General features: G+C 42.2%; 1 long non-coding RNA gene across 1 annotated transcript in view; it reads left to right on the forward strand.

The window, feature by feature from the left end:
- LOC132586449 (uncharacterized) overlaps nt 1-22,327 on the forward strand; it is a 55,749-nt gene that overhangs the window by 26,830 nt on the left and 6,592 nt on the right. Inside the window, exons 2-3 of the long non-coding RNA XR_009556361.1 lie at nt 17,342-17,399; nt 19,724-19,962. This is a non-coding gene — a long non-coding RNA (uncharacterized LOC132586449). The remainder of the gene's footprint in view (nt 1-17,341; nt 17,400-19,723; nt 19,963-22,327) is intronic.

Raw genomic sequence — 22,327 nt, forward strand, 5'->3', positions numbered from 1 at the left:
GCTCACAGAGCCACTGCAGGCTTTGGCAACTTGGGCAAACTTTTCTGGGAAAGCTTCTCAGGGAGGGAAGGAAAGAAAGCTGAAGACTGGGGAGGGAGTTGTCTAAAAATAGGTTCACTAATGTGTGATATGCAGATGATACCACTCTAATGGCAGAAAGTAAGGAGGACCTAAAGAACGTCTTGTTGAAGGTGAAAAAGGAGAGCACAAAAGTAGGCTTGAAACTCAACATCAAAAAAACTAAGATCATGGCATCTGGCCCCATCACACCATGGCAAATAGAAGGGGAAGACATGGAAGTAGTAACAGACTTCACATTTCTGGGATCCAAGATCACTGTAGATGGTGACTGTAGCCATGAAATTAAAAGATGTTTGCTCCTTGGGAGGACAGCTTTGGCGAAGCTGGACAGTATAATAAAAAGTAGAGACATTACCCTGCCAACAAAAGTCTGTATAGTCAAAGTGATGTATTCCCATTGTGAGAGCTGGACCATAAGGAAGGCCGAGTGCAGAAGAACAGCTGCTTTTGAGCTGTGGTGCTGAAGAGGAATCTTGAGAGTCCCTTGGACTGCAAGAAGATCAAATCAGTCAGTCCTGAGGGAAATCAACCCAGACAGTTCCCTGGAAGTCAGATGCTGAAGCTGAAACTCAAATACTCTGGCCACCAAATGAGAAGAGGGCACTCACTGAAGAAGATTCTGATGCTGGGGAAGACAGATGGCAAAAGAAGAAGGGGACGGCAAAAGATGAGATGGCTGGAAAGTGTTACTGATGTAACTAACACAAATTTGAGCGGACTTCGGGGGATGGTGGAAGACAGGAGGGCCTGGCGTGACTTTGCCCATGGGGTTGCAAAAAGTTGGATTCGACTGTGCAACTGAACAACAAAAAAAGTATGTGAGAAGAAGAGATGGAAGCATGAAAGAAAAATCTTCATCTAACAGTCTAGCACTACACCACACTGCTGGGAAAGGGAAGGAGGAAATAGTGATGGAGAGGACACAGGAACTGTTTGCTCATTCCTCTAGTTTTATAATGTGCTCCTCATTTTATTTGCACCTTTACATAGTATTTCAACATAGCCCCCCACTATTCTGCTTAGACAAAAATACTGTGCAGCTGTTTATCAACTCAGGAGTTCATAATGTTCTGGCAGTTCTGGAATGGGCTCACAATGGTCATTGCTAATGGTATTCCTAGCAAAATCCTTAACTTAAATACACACTTCAACTTTAAAGCAACATGAATCACCAATGTATTTACAAACTTAATCTGAATGGATGCAAATAGTCAGGTAGTTATTCATGATTTCTTGTATTTATTTTCATTGGGTGAAAGCCAGGTGAGATCTCAGTCATGGCAAATGGCCTGCCTCAGGGCTTGCACAGTTCTGCTGGCAGGTTATGCAACAGCAGCTGTTGTACCTTTTAGAATGTTTTCTGTCTAGGCAATCACAAAAAGTGACAAAGTGTGTTTAGATGAAATATCATGCTGCTCACCTGTTAAGCTGCCAGTGGAGAGTCAATTTTGGAAGCTGTATAGAAAGAACCCTAGTGCTGCAGTTGAAATTTCGCTATGAATATGGGTGAATAACATATCAGGGTAGTATAGTTGCAGTCTTTATTCACAGAAAGTTAAATGAACTGGATTGTTGGTCTGTCATTCCTTAGCTGTTGTTTCCATAGTCCTCCAACATTTTTTTTTTTTAAACCCAAACCAAAAAACTATTTGGTCTGTTTAGGCTTACTGTGCGATGCAGTACACCATGGCTAGCTTTTTATTTTCATTATATTTGTTTTCTTTATGCTTGACTGCACTGTACAATGCTGTTCCCTATAATACTGAGCAATCTAGCTTGCAATTTTAAAAGCATCATTCACAGTAAATAAATGCATCTGTCAGAGCTGAGAACTGAGTAGAAATGTGCTGAATCTTCTATGAAAGAATGCTCAATAAGAAAACTTCAAAGTAATTTTCTCCACTTCCATCGTATACACATATTTAATGGGCATTTCTGCCCAGAGTACTATACTTAAAAGTTTGATTGTTTATGTGGTGGTAGTGATATTGCAAGACTCCACACAGTAGAGATATGAGATGGGATTGTCAGGATAAAAGAGATAAATGTGTTCGAAAATGCACAGCGTGCTTACTATTACAGGTGGTTTTGAACTCCTCAAAATGTGCCTGCCAAGTCGCTTTGGGCTCACATATGTACAGAAAAATTGCCATGCGATGAGCAACATATTGCAATCTTAAATGCCATTACTAGCCATTAAGGTGACCATCTCATGCACACCTTACTTGGGAGTATTGTTTATTTATTACTTTTTAATTCCATCTTTCCTTCATCCTCATACTTAAGGTGGGGTCCTTAGGATTCTGAGGAAGTGTCCCCTTCAAGCACTGGTCCAGATCCAGACTTTCATGATCACTCTCACTATGAGAGTGAGGTTAACATTTCAGTCAACTTGTTTAGGATCAGATGATGAGGTATTTTCAACAAATCAGCTGGGATCCATAGGACTAGTCAGAAACTGCATTGTGAGAATCACAATGAGCACTTATTATTCCTTAAAGTGATATTCAATCACTGCTAACTTAGATGTCTGAGGGACTTTTCCCCCTGCTAACTGTTTTGCTGGTGTGCAAGGATCCAGTATAAACTATGGGAAATTTGTCAAGAGCATTGCTTTTCTCAGTCTTTTTTTTTTAAAGAGGATTAAATTCAACAGAAATAAAAAAGCAAACTCTCTTTTTTTAAATAAAACATCATAGCAAAGGTAAAACCTGTAGGGATTCAAATATACTTGAAAGGCTAGTTTCAAATCATACTCGATCTAAGCAGTCTAAAGGGATTTTAAGGCCAATGAATACTTCATTTCAGACTGGGGCAGATATAGTAGCTGGACTGCTCCCTTGACTTCATGCCTACACCACCAAAATCTTTATTTTAACTTTTAATTGTTTGTTTCATGAAAGATCTGGCTTTTATTTATCCCACTTTATTTTACCTATTCTACTATGTGGACTTGCTACAAGTACAGATATGAACATTTGATGCATATAAACATTCCCTCAATTTAGAGATTAGATAGATTCTGGTTCAGATGCAACTTTTGCCCTAATGAAGTGAACTAAAAGCACTTTTTTGTAATGAACTAAGGACCATTAAATAATTTCAACTATCTGCTCAAAAAGTAGTGGACTTCCAGCCATTGACTTTCTCCTCTTTCTTTAGTGTTTTTATGGGCTAGCAGTACACTCGACAGTGACATACATAAACCAGACAGAAAAGTCCTATTCCCTGTGCTCTTTATTACTAGTCCAATAGTTCACACTTAAACCCCACCACCACCTTTCTAGGCCCATTGGCTTCAGTGTAACTCTACTGGGCAGCAAATGAACTAGCAGAATGGCTATGGCAGAAAAGTATCTTTTAATGCAAAAACTATTAATGGTATTCCTAAACTTCAATGATCATGGAAGATATTTTTCTTCCAAAAAGCTTGAGGTTGGGATGAGTGAGGAAAAATTGGGAGGAAAGTCTTTTACAGCAAACAAGCCTGTTCCTGGTATGGGCAAGAAGTTGCCTTGCACTGAAAATGGCATTTTTTCCCTCCAGCTTAGCATATTAAAGGGCTTAAAAAAAAGATTGTTGCTTGTCTCTTGGCAAAAGGATGTCCCTTTTAGGGTACAGTGGGAGCTAGAGATGGGCATGAACAGGAAAATTGTTCATGGTTCATTTGATTGACCGTACTGTTTTATAGTTCATTTAATTCAGGAGGTATAGAACAGCCTCCTTATGAGTTAGAGATGCCAAATTCACTAGAAGTCTTCAGCAGGCTCTCCTTCACCTGCTTTCCAAGTTCAGTGAAGACTGGATTTGGAATGTCAGAGTTATAGACCCCCAAAGCAGGTACCCCCAGGAAATCTCAGCTTCAGCTCTCTCATGACAACTAACTCTTCTCTCTTTCTGCTGCAAAGTGAAAGCAGCTGAGTCAGAGTGTCTGCTCCCATAGAGCAGAATGGGAGCTCCACAGTTGGCTCCTAGAGCTGCCTATCAAGCTATGGACAATGTCTATGGGTGTTTCTAGGTCTATGAGTGTTTTCAGAAGACCTAGGGTTCTCTAGGAATTGATTGAATTGGCACCAGGCAGTTTTGCAAAAAACCTGCAAAAATGAAAAAAAAACAATACCTGGAAAAAATGTGTTTCATTTTTGGATCAGGGATTATGCAATTCCACAAATTGGTTCAAAATGAAGCATGAAGTGGCTAGATTCATACATGAACCACAATTTGTTTATTGGTTCATGCCCATCCCCAGGGATTGTTTTGTAGAAAAATAGATGGTGGAGCTCATCCAGGGATTGTTATGCAGCTGCAATACTATTCAATGGAAAAGGAGATGGAACTCTTGGAAGGAGGAGGAACTCTCAGAAAGGTTCAGGAGCTGTACTCCTATGAGCTCCCACTGAATCTGAGGCCTGCTCATCCCTAGTGGGAGCTGAGCCTGGTGCTACTTTGTGGACTTCATCAGGAGCTGAATGGGTGGCTGGGCCTGGAGGGCAGGAGCTTTCCTGGACTCAGAGCCTGGCCTCTTCATTGGCAGTAGCACCTGAGAGCAGGGTACAGAATGCTGTTAGTAGAGTGCTGTAAGACTTGGTTCCAGGGGCTGTGCAGCCACGATTATAAGGCCTCCTGACTGGGTTGTTTGCAGAATGGGACAATAATTGGTGCTACTTAAACATTTTCCCTGTAAGGAGAGATCTTTACTAGGGGTGTGCAAAAGAAAAAAATTCGGATTCAGGGGGATTCGGGGCTAAAAAATTCAGGTCATATATCTCCTAATAGCAGATTTGGCACCCGAATCTGATTTGGGAGATATCTGGCTATTCCCAAATATATGGCCCCATTATATCCTATGGGCCATTGAAATCAATGGGAAAATAGGGTATACTTAAAGGTGGCTGTAGGAGAGGGGTTTTGAGATAGAGGCTCCAATATTTCAGGGAAGCTGCAGGGGCCTCCCTTCTACAGAACCCTCAAGTCCCAAAAATGATTGGACCAGGTGCCATTATAGTGGCACCCAAAAAGGGTGCCCCAATCTCCCCATTATACCCTATGGGCCACTGAAGTCAATGACAAAATACGGTATAATGAAAGACATCTGGAGGGGAGGAGGTTTGAGGTAGAGTATTATATTTGCACACCCCTAATCTTTATCTCTGGGCAATCACCTACTGCCAGCTACTAAATTAAAAAATTATTTTTTTATTTTTATTTATTTATTTCTAAGTTATATCCCGCCCTTCCCACCAGGTGGCTCAGGGCGGCTTACAACATATAAAATCTAACATAAGAGTATAAAATTAAGCATAAAAGTTTAAGCATTTCACAATTTACATAGTTAAAATCTAAACATTTCACACAGTTATATACTTAAAACATTAGAAACATACAGCGATCTTACAAACTACACTCAGTTTCAAGTTTCAGTGTCGGTTAGTTGTAAGCCAGCCGGAAGAGGGCTGTCTTACAGGCCCTGCAGAATTGAGCAAGGTCCCGCAGGGCCCTTACCTCTTCCAGCAGCTGGTTCCACCAGGAAGGGGCCATTACGGAGGAGGCCCTATCCCTTGTAGATTTCAAACGGGCTTCCTTTGGCCCAGGGACAACAAGGAGATTTTGAGTTCCGGATCTCAGTACTCTCTGGGGAACATGTGGGAAGAGACGGTCCCTCAGGTAGGCAGGTCCTAGGCCATATAGGGCTTTAAAGGTAATGACCAGCACCTTGTACCGAACTCGGTAAAGTATTGGCAGCCAGTGCAGAACCCGGAGTCCCGGCTGAATGTGCTCCCTTCTTGGGAGCCCCAGTAACAACCAGGCGGCGGAGTTCTGCACCAACTGGAATTTTCGGGTTCGGCACAGGGGCAGCCCCATGTAGAGGGCATTGCAGTAGTCCAGCCTCGAGGTGACCGTTGCATGGATCACCGTTGCTAGATGGTCATGCTCCAGGAAGGGGGCCAACTGCCTTCCCCACCTAAGATGGAAAAATGCGGACTTGGCAGTGGCTGCTATCTGGGCCTCCATCGTTAAGGAAGGCTCCAGTAGTACCCCCAAGCTCTTGACCCTATGCGTCGCAATCAGCGGCGCACCGTCAAAAACCGGTAGGGGGATTTCCCTTCCCGGACCCTGACGACCCAAGCAAAGGACCTCTGTCTTCGCCGGATTTAGCCTCAGCCCACTCAGCCTGACCCACCCAGCCACAGCCTGTAACGCCCGGTCCAGATTTTCTGGGGCGCAGATCGGCCGGTCGTCGATAAGCAGATAGAGCTGGGTGTCGTCAGCATACTGGTGACAACCCAGCCCGTACCTTCGGGCAATCTGGGCGAGGGGACACATATAGATGTTAAATAACATCGGGGAAAGAACCGCACCATGAGGCACTCCACAATCAAGCGTGTGCCTCCGGGACAGCTCATCCCCAATAGCGACCCTCTGTCCCTGACCTTCAAGGAAAGAGGAAAGCCATTGCAAGGCCAACCCCTGAATCCCCACGTCAGCGAGGCGGCAGGCCAGTAGCCAATGGTCGACCATATCGAACGCTGCCGATAGGTCCAACAACATCAGCACCGCCGAGCCGCCCCGATCCAGATGCCATTGCAGGTCATCTACCAGGGCAACCAGCACCGTCTCCGTCCCATGGCCCGGGCGGAAGCCGGACTGAAGGGGATCAAGGATGGAAGCATCATCCAGGAAGGTCTGTAGCTGCATCGCCACTGCCCTCTCGATAAGTTTGCCCAAAAAGAGCAGATTTGAGACCGGCCGATAATGTGCCAACTGAGCCGGGTCTAATGATGTTTTTTTCAAGAGGGGACGGACCACCGCCTCTTTAAGCGGTGTTGGAAAATGCCCTTCCATCAGGGATCTATTTATGATATCCCGTACAGGATATCTAAGCTCCCTCTGGCAAGATTTAATAAGCCAGGAGGGGCACGGATCCAATTTACAGGTTGTTGGGCGTGCAGATAAGAGGATCCTGTCAACTTCCTCTAGGCTGAGAGGGCTGAAACCATCCAAAACACAGTCCGAAGACAGGCACAGAGCCTCGGTTTCACTAACTGTCTCTAATGTGGCAAAGAGGTCGAGGCAGAGCGACGCGATCTTGTTCGCAAAAAAATTCACAAAAGCCTCACAGCCAATCTCCAATTCTTTAAAATTTGGTCTGCCTTGAGGCAGCGTTGTTAAACTCCGAATTATATTAAATAGTTGTGCCGGGCGCGATGTTGCGGATGCAATCTCAGCCGCAAAGTATGGTTTTTTTGCGGTTTTGATTAGCACCTCATAGGACTTCATAATCTCTCTATAAGATGTTCGAGTTGCTTCGTCTTGAGTACGCCGTCATTGCCTCTCTAGTCGTCTGAGTCCCTGTTTTAGTTGTCGCAACCCCTGGTTATACCAGGGTGTCGACTTCAAACGGGGGCGCAGAGGATGCCTAGGTGCGATCTCTTCAATGGCTCTGGAGAGTCTATCATTCCAGGACTCCACCAGATCATCCAAGGAATCGCCAGGGGGCCCGGGATCCCGCAGGGCCATCAAGAACCATTCCGAGTCTATCAGGCTTCGCGGGCGAGCTAAAATGCGCTCTCTGCCTAAACAGGTTTGGGGTGGCACATCCACCCGAGCCTTAAGGGCATAGTGATCTGACCATGGCACTGCTCTAGCAGTAATATCGTTCACTAAAACTCCTGCCGCGAAGACCAGGTCTAACATGTGCCCCGCCTGATGAGTGGGCGTTGTGACAATTTGGGAGAGTCCCAGTGTCGCCATGGATGACACCAGGTCCATCGCCTGACTGGAGGCCGCATTGTTGGCGTGAACATTGAAGTCACCCAAGACCAATAGCCTTGGGCACTCCAATGCCCAGCCCGCCGCAGCCTCCATCAGGGATGATAAGGCGCCGGCCAGTGCGTTAGGCGGGCGGTACACCAGCCAGATCGCCAACCCCTTCCCAACGTCCCACATCAGGCCGACACATTCAATACCCCTGATCTCCAGGGCCAGGAGAACCCTAAAGGAGTATGCCTCTCGTATGAATAGTGCCACTCCTCCTCCCCGCCCGCTAGTCCGGGACTGGCGAAAGACCAAGTATCCTGGGGGTGGGGGCATTTGAGAGAGAGCTATGGTCTCCCCATCGCGCACCCAGGTCTCAGTCACGCATGCCAGGTCCGCCTCCTGTTCCAATAGGAAATCCCGGAGGACAGCGGTCTTATTATTAAGGGACCTGGCATTGCATAACACCAGTGCCGGAGGTGAGTAAGTTCGCCTGGCCCCACTACCTGTCACCATCAGGATGGGACACAGGCAGGAAGGCAGTCGAGCACTACCATGTCTCGGCCTCCTTCCCCTATAGGTCTGCCTGTTCCCACCGTCATACCTTCCCCTCCCCAGGAGCACTGGAATCCCCGGGCCAGTCATTTCCTACTGGTGCAAACCAGCTCATCAACCAGCAGTATTTAGACCTATTCCTGTTCCCCTTCAACCCTATTGTTGCCAACAGTAATAATATGGCAAGGAGAATATGTAGACATATTTTTTCTTGTTTCCAGAGCCAGAAGTGAAGGATGAAGAAAAGAATGATAAAGAGGAGAAAATAGGGAAGAAGCCAGCAGATTGTACATAGGATAATGGCTCTCTGGGTATAACATTTACATGGCTGTAGCAATTGAAGTTCAGCCTGAGAAGGCTCCTGCATTAATCAAATATTTGTACATAATCCACTGGGTGTATGTGGAGTATGCTGGCCCTGTATTTATTTATTTTATTTTTAGACCACTCTCCCACATAATTGGGGCTCAGGGCAGTGTACAACTTTAAAATTTACAATCATAATCAAATTTAAACAGCTAAAAACAGTAAAACAATTTCAGTAACCATTTCAGATGGCATCTAAAACAGATTGCTTACCCCAAGAAAGACACCCTACTGTGCAAATGCTCTTTGGAAGTTGTACCAGGAGTGGTGGTCCCAAAGGTAGGTTCATTCCAGATCATTTCAGGCCTTAAAGGTTAATACCAGAACCTTGGAACTGATCCAGTGTTCAACCTGGACTCAATGCAACTGGCAAAGCATCAGTTGAATGTACACTGTTTTAATGTAGTTCCAGTGAGAACCTGTGCTCTCATTCTGTACCAGTTGTAACTTCCAGGTCAGTCTCAAGGGTATGTATGGCTTAGATATAATGAAATGTTCAGAATGTGTGCAGCTTCAAACCCTGAATTACCTTGGAACTGGGAGAATCAGCAGTTGTGGTCTCAATGTTTGGGGTCCAGCACACCCCTTAATGGGATGATAGTGGCCATTTAATTACCATTCTCCATAATTTCAGCAATGCCCAGGGAAGGCTTCATTTCCACTTTGAGGCCAGAGTATCATATTTGCACAGGAGAGTAAAAATACAGCTTTAAATCTGAACAGTAACACCTTTCTAGAAAATTCATCAGACCATAACTTATTTTGCTTTCTTGTTTTCAGTAAGCTCACAAAGGGAAATTAAACACCTTTTCAGAAATCTGATTAAATATGATCATGAAGTTGCCCAGGATTTTGTAATACCTACTAGAAATCCAGATTTTAAAAAAACTTTATTTTAACTGGTTTTCTTTAAAAAATATTATTTTAACCCCAAAACTTTCCCATCCAAGTAACAGCATTATCCTGCAATGAAAGTTTCAACTAAATATACACTCAAATCCAAAATATTTGTGCTGCCTTATATAGCACTGGCAAAATGTTACTAGAAATCCACCCCAGTGTCATATCCAGTGGAGGCTGAATTTTTATAGCAGTTGGTACCCCTTTCTTACTCCCCCCCCCCTTACAATTTTTCAGCGTTGGCATAATAAGTCACAGGCCCAAGCTGTTGTTAAATGAATGAATGGATGTTTTTCCCAGGTTCTCTTTCAAGCTGTTCAGTGAAACCTTTTCACTCATACACCAAGGAGCAAGGGAAGACAAGGGGAGAGAAGCCGTCTGCAACCGTAAATTGAAAAATATCAAATCTGAAGCAGCAACATTTTGTTTTAAAGCATCTGAGAAGACGCTATAAACAATAATGAGGAAAACAAACCTAGAGAACATGCACACATAAAATAAATAACAGTTGACAGAGTAATCTTAAAAAGCTATTTGTATTTTGGACTGACCTAGAGTAAAATGTATTCCATCTGACCTACAGTAAAATTGTTCCTGTAAATATATTTTTTAAAAACAACCAACAAACCTGCTGAATAAGGCAGAGACAAACAACTTTTTAAAAGAGATTAAAATCAGGGAGTTACTAAGTGTCACCAAACAGATATGAATCAAAGCTCCCATATAGTTACTCTTTGAGAAGAGAAGAGTATTTAAATGGATATTTTTAAGACAATGAAGTATTTTTATTCTCGCTTTAGTATTACCATTGTTTTAAGTATAACCTACCTTCTGTTTAAGGTGTATTATGTTTCCATGTTGTACACATTGTCTTATTTTAGAGGTGATGATTAATATTTAAGCTAAAAGCCATTCACACTAGTATAGCAAAGCTAGATGGTGGTTCTTAAAATAAAGTGTTTGCAAATGTAATTTGTACACATTATCGTTAAGATCTCTCTGCGAGCAGACGTGCTTTGATTCATTGTACTGCAAGCAGTGGAACTGGTTACATGTAAACCACTCTTGGTGTTATTTTTTTTTTACTAAGGCAATAGGAATTTCAGGAAAACAAAGCATCACACTTCTTCTTTGAAACTCACACTTTAAAAAGCGGGTCCATATTGATAGGCATCTACTATTCTAAAAGCACTCATTTTCAAACCATTTGTACTTGTCATGGCTTCTAATGCATTGCTCAATAACTTCTAAGGGACACAAACATAACTTCAGATAGATTAGCACTAGTGTACTTATTCCACAGAATTTTAGTTTCATATTGTGCAAACACTTTCTTGTTTTATCATTTTAATCAATATAACTCTAGTTGGTGCTTCTAAGAGAAGTTTCCTCAGGCAATTATTTGGAAAGTGCTATATAAATACACTAGACAGATAACTAATAAATGTCATGCTGCTCTCATGGAGAATTCCACTGAAAAGAGATATGTGTGTGTACATTATACCATAGCAACATCCTACACCCAAGGTGAATAGGCACAGCACTTGCTCAGAAGTAGAGCACCAATAATGTTACAGCTTTGCTAATGTGACGGATACACTGCAGCCGGTTCTGCCAATCTATCACCACCAGTGCCTGTGTGGCACTTCAGTACACACCTGGAATGCCATACACACATGAAATCTATTCCTTTCATTGTTTGAAAATGTTTAAATGGTCAATAATGGATGCATACAGAGTGGACAGTCCTTGGTTAAAAAGAACTATTTGTGCATGTTACTACTTGAAATCAATAGGCTTTAGGGCCAATGCACAAGATTTTTTTAAAACACTTGGGTCCTGTTAAAGCTCTAATTCAGCTCAGGACTACAGCATGGGTAGAAAGAGGGGCTCTGACCTTCCGCAGCACTATTTTTATAAGCTAAAACAGCCTTGGAAGGTGTTATTTGCCCCACTGCACTTGGGGAATCCTAGCCCAACTCTTTTAGAAAAGTCTTGTGTAGTTTGGCTTTTAATCATGTATAAGTGGGGACCTGCAAAAAGTTGTGGGGAGGGATCTCATTTTCCCTTGTACCCTCTTCCCAATTATTTCTACTTTGCCTCCTCATATTTTCTTCCCTTTACCTGGTTTCTTGTCTCTTTCCCATTCACCAGCCATCATGTCTTTTCTCTGTACACCCAAAACTCAAAGCAGCTTATACTGTTCTGTTATCCATTGTATCCTTACCACTGAAAGGTAGGTTAGGTTGAGAGTATGTGACTAGTCCAAGGTCACCTAGTGAACTTCCATGGCAGAGCTGGGACTCAAACCTGGGTCTCCCAGAGCCTAGCCTGAAACTCTAACTAGTACACCACACTGGCTTTCATGTGATGGCTGCTACTGAACAATTGAAAGCAGAAAGAATAGTAGAAAGCAGCAGGGTCTACCACTGGTTGCTGCCAGGAATGGCCTCACTAATTCCTCCCTAGGTCAAAACAGGCCTGTAAATAGCCCTGTTGCCTCCCCCTGACTTTGACTGACAAACTAAAGCTTGAAGGGTGACAAATACTGTGGTTCCCCAGCAACCCCCACAATGGCCACCGCAGAGGGCTTCCTTTCCTTAAAGATACAGGTGCTTTTTCTATTATTTTAGAGCGTTTTAACTCCTCCAATTGTTTAAAAAAATTAGAGTGCATTGCGGTACTCTAATCTAGATGCTACCTGGGCATGTACCACCCAAGAAGAGAGGCAGTTGGCCTAGCAGCTGAAGTTGGTGAAAGGTACCCCAGCAACAACTGCCACCTGTTTATTCAACAGGAAGCCCAAGTCCAAGAACTCCACTTAGCTATAACCCTGCTTCTTTAGGGGGACTCAATCCAGAACAGGAGCTATCCCAATTCCTAGGTCAAACCTTCCTAGCATATTTGTGGCCCCAAAGTCCAGATTTAAATATCTGCAGATGGGGCCACATTGAGGATTAGCTATATTGCTGTCTGAAGCCCAAATGGGACATTTCTAATAAGTTTTCCATATCTGTAAACATTTCAAGCACATACTTATTATAAATTGTTCAGGTTGTTTTTTTTTCCCTTCTCAGCTTTTAGGTACATTGCTTTAATATAAAAGATACTGCAGCTTTAAATAAAAGCAGAACAATTGCAAATGGGCATAAGGTGATGGCATGACATATAATTAAAAATCATCTATCATCAGACAGCAGATGAACTACTCAGCATTTTAGCTAAATACAGTTTTGAGTGATGGATATTTCCAGTCATTTCAGAACTCCTTATGAATCTGAGGGGATTTTCTTTATGAAAATGATGTAGCCTGGCAAGTGTGGTTTGTCATATAATGTGCCATACAATGACAAGTAAGATTGCTACATTCGTAGCAATTTCTGATCTACCCAAAAGAAGTAGAAATCGGTTCGTTTTTAGCTGGAGGCAAATTGTATGCCTTTTACATTCAGCATCTACAGTGTCTTGCTTAAGCCAAAAAGACATCAGTTGTCTGGCTATTTCAAAGCACAGATTGTTCATGTCACAATCTATGCACAATAAAGCCATTAAGAAATATAAAGTAAAGAGAATCTAGTTCTAGTATGTCATCTGTGACTGTGAATTTAAAGGTAACTTTATATCAACTACTCAGACTTCAAGAAACCATTTTGTAGATAGTACATAATAGCTGTCTACTGGATCACACCAATTACCAGGGCTTTTGTTTTGTAGCAGGAACTCCTTTGCATATTAGGCCACACACCCCTGTGTAGGTCCTGTACACAGAGCCCTGTAAGCTCCAGGAGGATTGGCTACATCAGCAGGGTGTGGCCTAATATGCAAAGGAGTTCCTGCTTAAAAAAAAAAGCCTTGCTAATGACCATCCAGACCAGTACAGCATTCTGTGAAAGACAGTGTCAGAGGGAGATCTCTCCCAGCTTCCCCCTTGCCCCAACAGCTCCCTATGAGTACTGAAAAGGTGACAGCAGGGGTTGGGGTTCCCATCTGGACAAAAAACATGTAGTGAGCAGCAAGAAACATTTGAAATCTCCTTCATCTTGCACCAGAGGAATGTCAACCACTGACACAAGGCTTCTTCTATCAGTGGAAAGAAGGTGTAGGATCCAAGCAAAAAAACCTCTTATTTTGCCCTGGCCTGAATAGCCAAGCAAGCCCAATCTGGTCAGATCTCAAAAGCTAAGCAGAGCTGACCCTGGCAAGTATTTGGAAGGAAGACCTCCAAGGAATACCAGGGCTGAGTCACAGATGCAGGCAATACAAGTCACCTCTCTGGGGTTGCCAGAAGTCACTATGACCTCTAGGCATGCAAGTGCCTACACACACACAAATACTTTTTTAAAGATAAACCTCTCTATTTTCCACATTCTGTCTCCCTCTAAACAAATTCTAAACACTTTCCACATTTTAAATTAATATTTCTATTTGGCCTTCTTAAAAAATTAGTTGTTAGATATTTAGCTGAATGGAAGGTGAGCCCGAAAAGTAAATACTGCTCTCCCCTTTATGGCTTTCCCCGCATCACTTTGCAGCTGATTTATGTGACCCCATAGGGTTTTCAAGGCAAGAGACATTAAGAGTTGGCTTAGCATTGCCTGCTTCTGCACAGTATCCTTCAACTTCCTTGCTGGTCTCCCATCCAAGGACTAGCCTGGGCTGACTCAGCTTCTGAAATTTGATGAGATTGAGCTAGCCTGGCCTATACAGGTCAGGGTTTTGATTGCATTCCGGGGAAGGGGGGGCTAGTTTTATATTGGAGTGAATATAGTAATTGCAAAATTAATCATTTGGGGGGTTTTGTTGGAAAAAAAGCAGTACAAAAAGTTGTGCACTTAGAGTCATTACAATGTAGGTATAATATACTTAAAACTTTTCAGTAGCATTTATCCAATTTTGGTATAACTAGAAACCTGGATTTTTAGTATATTGGTTGTAATGTGGGTGGGTAATCGCTACTTTCAGAAATACTGAATTTCCTTGAATGCTTTATTTTACTGCACCACTCAAATCCTGACCACAAAAATAAACAGCTACAATAATTCTTCCTTGAAGCACATAACTAATTTTCTTTTTTATTAACCTTCTGGCTAGCTGTTTTCCTGAAGAAAAAAGAAATCGTATTTTCCCCACAAGCAGCTTTTTTCTGAAGGTTTTTTTTTGTCCAGTTAGTAGTCTATCACTTAGAAAAGTAGGCCTCAGACAATTCAATGCATAGGTTTTCCCTTTTCTTTTCTTTCTTTCTTTTCTCTTTCTGTGTAGGAATTTTCAGATCTTTTTTCTATGCTTGGCTGAGTCCACACTTAATTTTATTGTCAGAACTCTCTGAGGTACCTAGACACTTTCAAGATATGACTTCACCATTTTTAAGCTAGCGACCACAATCCTAAGCACCTTTGCCTGGGAGTAATTCTTATTGAACTCAGTGGGATTTATTTCTGAGTAGACTTCAGCAACTTCCACACAGAGCTCTTGTTTCCCCTAAAAGCTGTCACTTTCTGTCCTAATCAGAATCTAGAGTGGAATCACAGATTCCAGGTAGGACAGCAGCATTTGAGGAGCAGACTCTAAATCTGCTTGTTTACAAGGAGGTTCTGGGTACATTCTGGGGAAAAATACATCAGACATAGGTATACTGCACTCACTTCCTATTCAGACAACTCTGTGTACTTCATAGAAGGAGAGGAAAGGCTCCAAGTGACATGGTCTACTGAAGTCTGCAATCCATTAGGTAAAGACCATAGGACACTATAGGAACCCTTTGCATATACAAACCATGCCCACACAAACTCCTTGGCATGATCAGAACCCCATAATTTGTTTACTAGTAGGCATCCATGGTCTATAAATACAATTTCTGGTTTCACATGGATCCACTCACACAGTTGACTAAATATACTTTGGGATGGATATTCGGGGTGGGGGGGCATTGGAAAATTGGGAGTGGTTGCCAGTGCCACTTCAAGGGGAGCTCCATGGCTATGGAGGTCTCAGGGAGTAAAGTTATGTGCAACTCTCATAGCAAATCTTCAACATTTCAGGCAGAAACTCTGTTTAACAGGATGCCTTTTAAAAACGTATTGTTATAAAATATATTCTTGTATAAGCTCAGTTTACCTTCAATCATACAGTGAAGATCCTTGTGCTGTGGTGGCAGCTATTACCAAAGTACCATTTTTAAAAATCTGCACAGCCAAATCATATTTTCAACAGCCAGACACCCTACTGTACAAATGCCCCATCTGGCCACACTCACTTTCTTAAAAAAAAAAACCCATGGTAGATACCAAGGAAAGTGCTGGCAAGTTCCCATGAGTGCCAAGTTATAGACTAGGGGTGTGCAAATACATTTCAGGGAAATTCAGTTTTGGGGGTATTCAGGGCTTAAAAACTGGGGGGATATTCAGCTATTCCCAAATATAAGGCCCCATTATACCCTATGGGCCATTGAAGTCAATAGGGTATAATGAATTGCAGTGGGGGACGAGGGTTTGAGGTAGAGGCTCCCCCCAAAAAAAACCCAAGTTTCAAAAAGATTTGACCAGGGGATCCAATTCTAGGGGTGCCCAAAGAGGTGACCCATCTCACCATTATACCCTATAGGACATTGAAGTTAATGGCAAAACAGGGTATAATGAATTGTGGCTGGGGGGGAAGGGGGTTTGAGGTAGAGACTCTAAATTTGTACAGTAGCTGCAGGAGCCTCTCCCCTACAGCACCCCCAAGTTCAAATAGGTTGAACCATGGGGTGCAATTCTAGGGGCACCCAAAGTGGGCCTTTTTCCCCATGATGAGAAATAAGTTACATTTCCCACTGTAATTAACATCTAGTTTACTTTGCTTTTCCTTGGGATTTTTGTAGACTTGTAACAGCCAATGGCTAATTACAATAAACGGACTGACCACCTGACTGACTGACTGACTGACTGACTGACTGACAGTAGGAAACGTTACTCTCAGGGTGGGGGGGGGTTAAATTAGAGGCACCAAATTTGCAGGGCTGCTTCTGGTCCCTCTCCGCCACAGAATCCACAGCTTCCAAAAGGATTGAACCAGAGGGTTCAGCCCTCCTCCCCAGCTGCAATTCATTATACCCTGTTTTGCCATTGACTTCAATGGCCTATTGGGCATAAAGGTGAGATGGGGCAACCGTTTTGGGTGCCCCTAGAATTGGACCCCATGGTCCAATCTTTTTATTACTTGGAGGCTCTGTAGGAGAGAGGCTTCTGCAGCTGCCCTGCAAATTTGGATCCTCTACCTCACATTCCCTCCCCCCAGCTGCAATTCATTATACCCTATTTTGTCATTGACTTCAATGGCCCATAGGGTATAATAGACCTGAATAGCTGCTGAATTTGGCAGCTGAATCAGATCAGAGAATCTGATTTGGCTGTGTGTGGCCAAAATACAGCTGAATCAACTGTTTTCCAGGATTGTATTCTGTTCAGCCAAACTGAATGCACACCCCTATTATAGACCTCTGGATTAGAATTTAGTCCCATTTTAGATTTACAACTCAGCAGGTTTTGTGGCTAATCAATATTTTTAAGCATCACCTGCCTCACAAGATAGTGGTGAGGATAATATCAAACTGAGCTCCTTTCATGAAGGATTGAATACATGTGTGATGCCAAACAGATACCTTTATTTACTACATTTCTATATTGTCTTTTTTCCTCTGAAACAGACACAATAATTCTCAAGGGGAAAGAATGGGAAGGGAAGAGGAAAATAAGCCAACTCAGGTAACAACTATTAGAATTTCTTACTTTGAATTATTGTGTGATTGCACCACACAAAATTTGTGATAATAATATACTTTAAATTTAGATATATTAGATGATAACTATGTGCCCCAAAACCTTATACAGGATGCAATATTCTGAAACCTCATAGCACTGCACAGAGATCTTTCGGTTGTTCAGCCCAGTAATGTGAATGTAGCTTTAGTGAATGTTTCATGAAGTAAAAACTTATCATCAGTTTACCTTAACATATCCAAAATGCTTGAGTTAAAAAAAAAATCTTGCAATATAGAAATCATTTTTAATTAAATTGCAATCGAAGTATATTGTCACATTTTTGTTAGAAGCAAAGATATAATTAATAGCATTTAACTAGATTCTTGGAGCAGACTAATTATCAGCACATCTTCCAGGCTAGGCATGAATTAGATTTATATCATATTAACATGGTTGTTGTTCTGTTTACTTCACTGGTTTCTGATTTAGTCTATTATATCCAGTAGGATATTTGGGTAATTTGAAACAAATTAATTTCTTTATGGTCTGGTATTTTGCAAAGCAAAATAACCGGTATCATTAGTAATAGACAAATCGACCCTTAGAATTTCATAGCCTCTCAGAAACAGGTATAGCTTTTTAAAAACAAAAATAAAACATACAGACACAATACAGTTACTTTATTTTTTTTTAAAAAAAACATCCCCTCTGTCTATTCTACTACTTTTACTATTTTTAAACTAGAGATATGTTACTAATCAATATTCAGCATAAACTATGGTAATTTGAAAGTTAATTCCTCAAGTCTTTCTATATACGTATATATGGCTCTGGCCACATTTAAAATACCAGCAAAAAGGAAGGGAAACAGAAGCTCATTTCAAAACTCACTGGTGGGTAAAAATGTTACCTAGAATTTCCTTCTCTTCTTTTTAGTTAACAGTACTTGCAGGAGGATGCAGCTGTTTTCCCCATTGGGTCAGGCTTGTGTGTAGTTTCTCTGTTGGTGTTGCAACTGCAGATCCAGCACAGAGAGTACCAATGAGCATGAACTGGTAAAATGTGGCAGAATGCTGCCCTAACAGATTACAATGCTTGTGGAATGACTGCCAAGAAAATCAGGAGTGAACTGAGCATACGGAAAAGGTATTTTTAAAATAAGAGCTGGGAATTCAAAGAATGTCACAAAAGAAGAAGAGATTGGATTTATACCCTGCCCCTTACTACCCAAAGGAGTCTCCGAGCGGTTTACAATCTCCTTTCCTTTCCTCTTCCCACAACAGTCACCCTGTGAGGTAGGTGGGGCTGAGAGAGCTTTCCCATAACTGCTCTAGAGAGAACAACTCTGAGAGAACCTGTGGCTGGCCCAAGGTCACATCAGCAGGTGCATATGGAGGAGTGGGAACTCAAACCCAGTTCTCCCAAATAAGAAACCACTACCCCAAACTGGCTCTCAATACAGATAATTATAATGTTATAACTATATAAAAGTATTTAATTACCAATTACAAAAAACTTTTTTTAAAAAGGTGATGGAGAAGGAAATTGATGCCATAGGGATTGAAGGAGGGAAAATGCTTTCAATGTGAACAGAACCTGGAGAATCCAAATTTTCCCACCTGGAAACTTCCCCATGGAAACCATTCAGGCTTTACTAAAATCTTTCCCAGAACTTTGTAGCAAAGTATCGTTGGGAAAGATCAAAGGAAATATGGAGAAAACCCAAGAGATGCACAGATGTATCATGATGGAAGAACAACCTGCTGCTTCCCAACAGTATTGAACCCAGGACGAATAATCTATGTGGGAAAAGTTACTGAAACGTGAAAAGAACTCTTCCAAATGTGTGTGAGGGAGGGAATAGCAAACAGAGGACTAATGCCTTTCTAAAGAATGCCCATCTCATTGCACATTGTTAATCGTAATGCACATCATGGGAATTCTATAAATAATAACACAAGGCATATATAAATGCATAAATACATATATAAATAGTAATGAATCTATATAGGTGACTCAAAAATACAGGAAGAAAGGTCCAGAAATGTATATAAACAATCATATTATCATAGGCATAAACTACGGGGGGTGGGGCACTGGGGCTCCCCCCCAAATTTTTTCGATGGGAGCTAAGCCCCCCAACCTTCAGCAATACTCCTTTGAAATGATCTTCTTCAAAGGCATGTGAAGCGGTAAAGCTATCCCTTCTGGTTTTTTTTCCTCTCGGCTGCCAAGAAGGAAGTCAGAGACTGAGAAGTGTATCTTTTTCACTTTCTTACAAATGCTAACTGAGCTACAGTAAACATCCCTCTTCTCTCCCCTCCCAGGAAACACATATGTGTGAATAAGAAGACTGCTTTGTCTCTAGGAAAAGCTGTTTTGACCTGAGTAAACCTGCGTCAAGTTGGTGGGGAAAGAACTTTGATAATGTTTATGGGTAAGGCAACAGAAGTGGAGTCCACCTATCAGTAGGGACAGATTTCTCAGATCTACGAAAAGGTGCTTATTTTATCCTTTCATCTGGCCTTTCTAGAGGACTGGAAGAGGACAATTGATATTGCAAAAGGTAAGTTTTCTGCAAAAAAAAATTGCTGTATCTTTGGACTCTCTAGATTATTTGCTAAGGTTTTGATATGCAGAACACATCAATACTTAAATATGTTTGGTATCTGTTGGAAAAGAAAGTAAAGCCCTTGACCCTCCCTGGCTGCATCCACTTTCAATGTGGTAACAGTCAGGCTGTAAGGTTGGGCTCAACATACTTACAATTGGGGGAAAGTGAGATTGGGAAGAGGAGATATGAAGATCAGAAGTCTTTTAAAATTTCCTTTTGTCCTGTGTGCAGTCCAGAGACAACATTGCCAAGGAATGCACACTCTGTACATGTTCATGCTTTTCATTTTGCTGTTACCTAAAATGGTATGGTGCAGGTTCAAAGAAGCAACCAACTAGCTTACAGATTCAGGTGGGGTAGCCAGAAGCAGCAGAACAAAGTTGGAGTCCAGTGGCACCTTTAAGATCAACCAAGTTTAATTCTAGGTATAAGCTTTCTTGTGCATGCACACTGTTTCATTTAGATTCAGGTGGGTAGCTGTGTTGTTCTGAAGCAATAAAGTTTGAGTCCAGTGGCTCCTTTAAGACCAACAAAGTTTTATTCTAGGTATAAGCGTTTGTGTACAAGCGCACTTTATCAGATACAGGTGAAACAGAATTTAGAGTCAAGGTGCATAAGTACAGGAGTTGTCCTTGAAAGGGCAGCTTCAAGGAGAGCTCTCTCATCCCCACCCACCTCACAGGGTGACTGTTATGGAAGAAGATGATAAAGGAGATTGTTAGCCACTCTGAGACTCTGATTCAGAGAGAAGGGTGGGTTATAAATCTATAGTCTTCTTCTTCTTCCTCCTCCTCTTCTTCCTCTTCATCCTCATCTCAATTTATACCCTATCCAACCCCCTAGCAAAAAAAAAATCATGCCTCATGTCAGAGAAATATTTGTGTCTGTGTGTAACCCCAGTAACTCTAGCGTCTGAAACAATATCAAAAGGTAAGAAGGCACTGTGAAGGGGCTATAGACACCACTTTGTTGGTGTTAAAGGTGCTACTGGGCTCCAACTCAGTTCTCACATTTGTTGACTGCTTTATTATCTGTACTAGGAGTAAGGCCCGTTGTGAAGAAAAATACAACAGGCTGTAGAAGGAGGCTCTGAGCAAGTGCCTGCCACCCTTGCTGTCTTCCCATCCTCCTAAGTGAAGGCATCGACCCCCTCACCTCAAGGGGAGCTAATGTCTGTCATATAGAGAACAGTTGTAACTCTGAGTAACCTCCAGTGCCTCCCCAGAAGGAAATGGCATTGTACCTGTCTGAGGTCCTATCCCTTTTCAAACCCCACCCTCTCCAGGTCCCACCCCTAACCTGGAGTTGGCAACCCTATCTCCTTTCCTTTATCTGCCCCTCTGACTTCAGCTTTCCATTGCCTTCCCCCTCCCTGCAGTTTCTACAGTGGGGGAGTCAAAGCAGTTTGCATCATTCTCCTCTTCCCCCCCATGTGATCTGAACAACAACCCTGAGAGGCAGGTTACACTGGAAATCTATGCCTGGTCCAAAATCATCCAGTCAGCTTCCACGGCAGGAACCTGGGTTGGGCACCTTTTCCTGGGTTTGGCCCAGTCCATGGGCATTGTTGGGGGGCCCAGTCCATGGGGAGGGAGCTTCTCTATAAATTCATAGGTAATGATAATGGAGGCCCCTCCCTGTGATATCAGTGGCTCCTCCCTATGATGTCACTGGATTAAATGCCTCTGGCTGGGCCCCAGCCCCCCCCCCCGGAAATTGAAAAGTCCACGCCCCTGCGTATTATGATCACATATTGGTACAGGACAGATTATATCTCCCTCTCAAAGGGTCAACACATCCCTTCCAGCCCACATCTGATCATTCCATTCCTTCTCTCTTCATCGTCTTTCTTCCCCTCCACTACTTTTACTGTTTTACCCACTGCAAAACACTAAGCTACTAGTCTTCATAATAATGAGATATAATGGCAAATGAGGCAGAACAAGACATCTCTGTCCTATTCAGTTAACAAGAACTGATAAACGAAGAAGTGGTAAATACAGAATTTGCATTTTCACTGCTACAACATCAACTCAGGGCAATCTGTAAAATCAAGATGCCTGTAATGTCATAATCTGTCCTTGCTACACATAATATCTCTCAATTAGAACACCTATAATCTCTTCAATGAGAAAAAAATAAGAAATTGAAGTGTTTCACATCTTGAGTGATACTCTTAGGTGACATAAATGCCCCTTGGCCATGGTTTCCAAATACTACAGTATTCTAGGGTGGTATACTAATTATACATAAATAGATAACAAAAATGAGAGCAATAAGAGTGTGAGAATATTTTAAAACACAGATGACAGCATTA

Source organism: Heteronotia binoei, chromosome 1 (genome assembly GCF_032191835.1).
Source record: "Heteronotia binoei isolate CCM8104 ecotype False Entrance Well chromosome 1, APGP_CSIRO_Hbin_v1, whole genome shotgun sequence".
Taxonomy (NCBI): domain Eukaryota; kingdom Metazoa; phylum Chordata; class Lepidosauria; order Squamata; family Gekkonidae; genus Heteronotia; species Heteronotia binoei.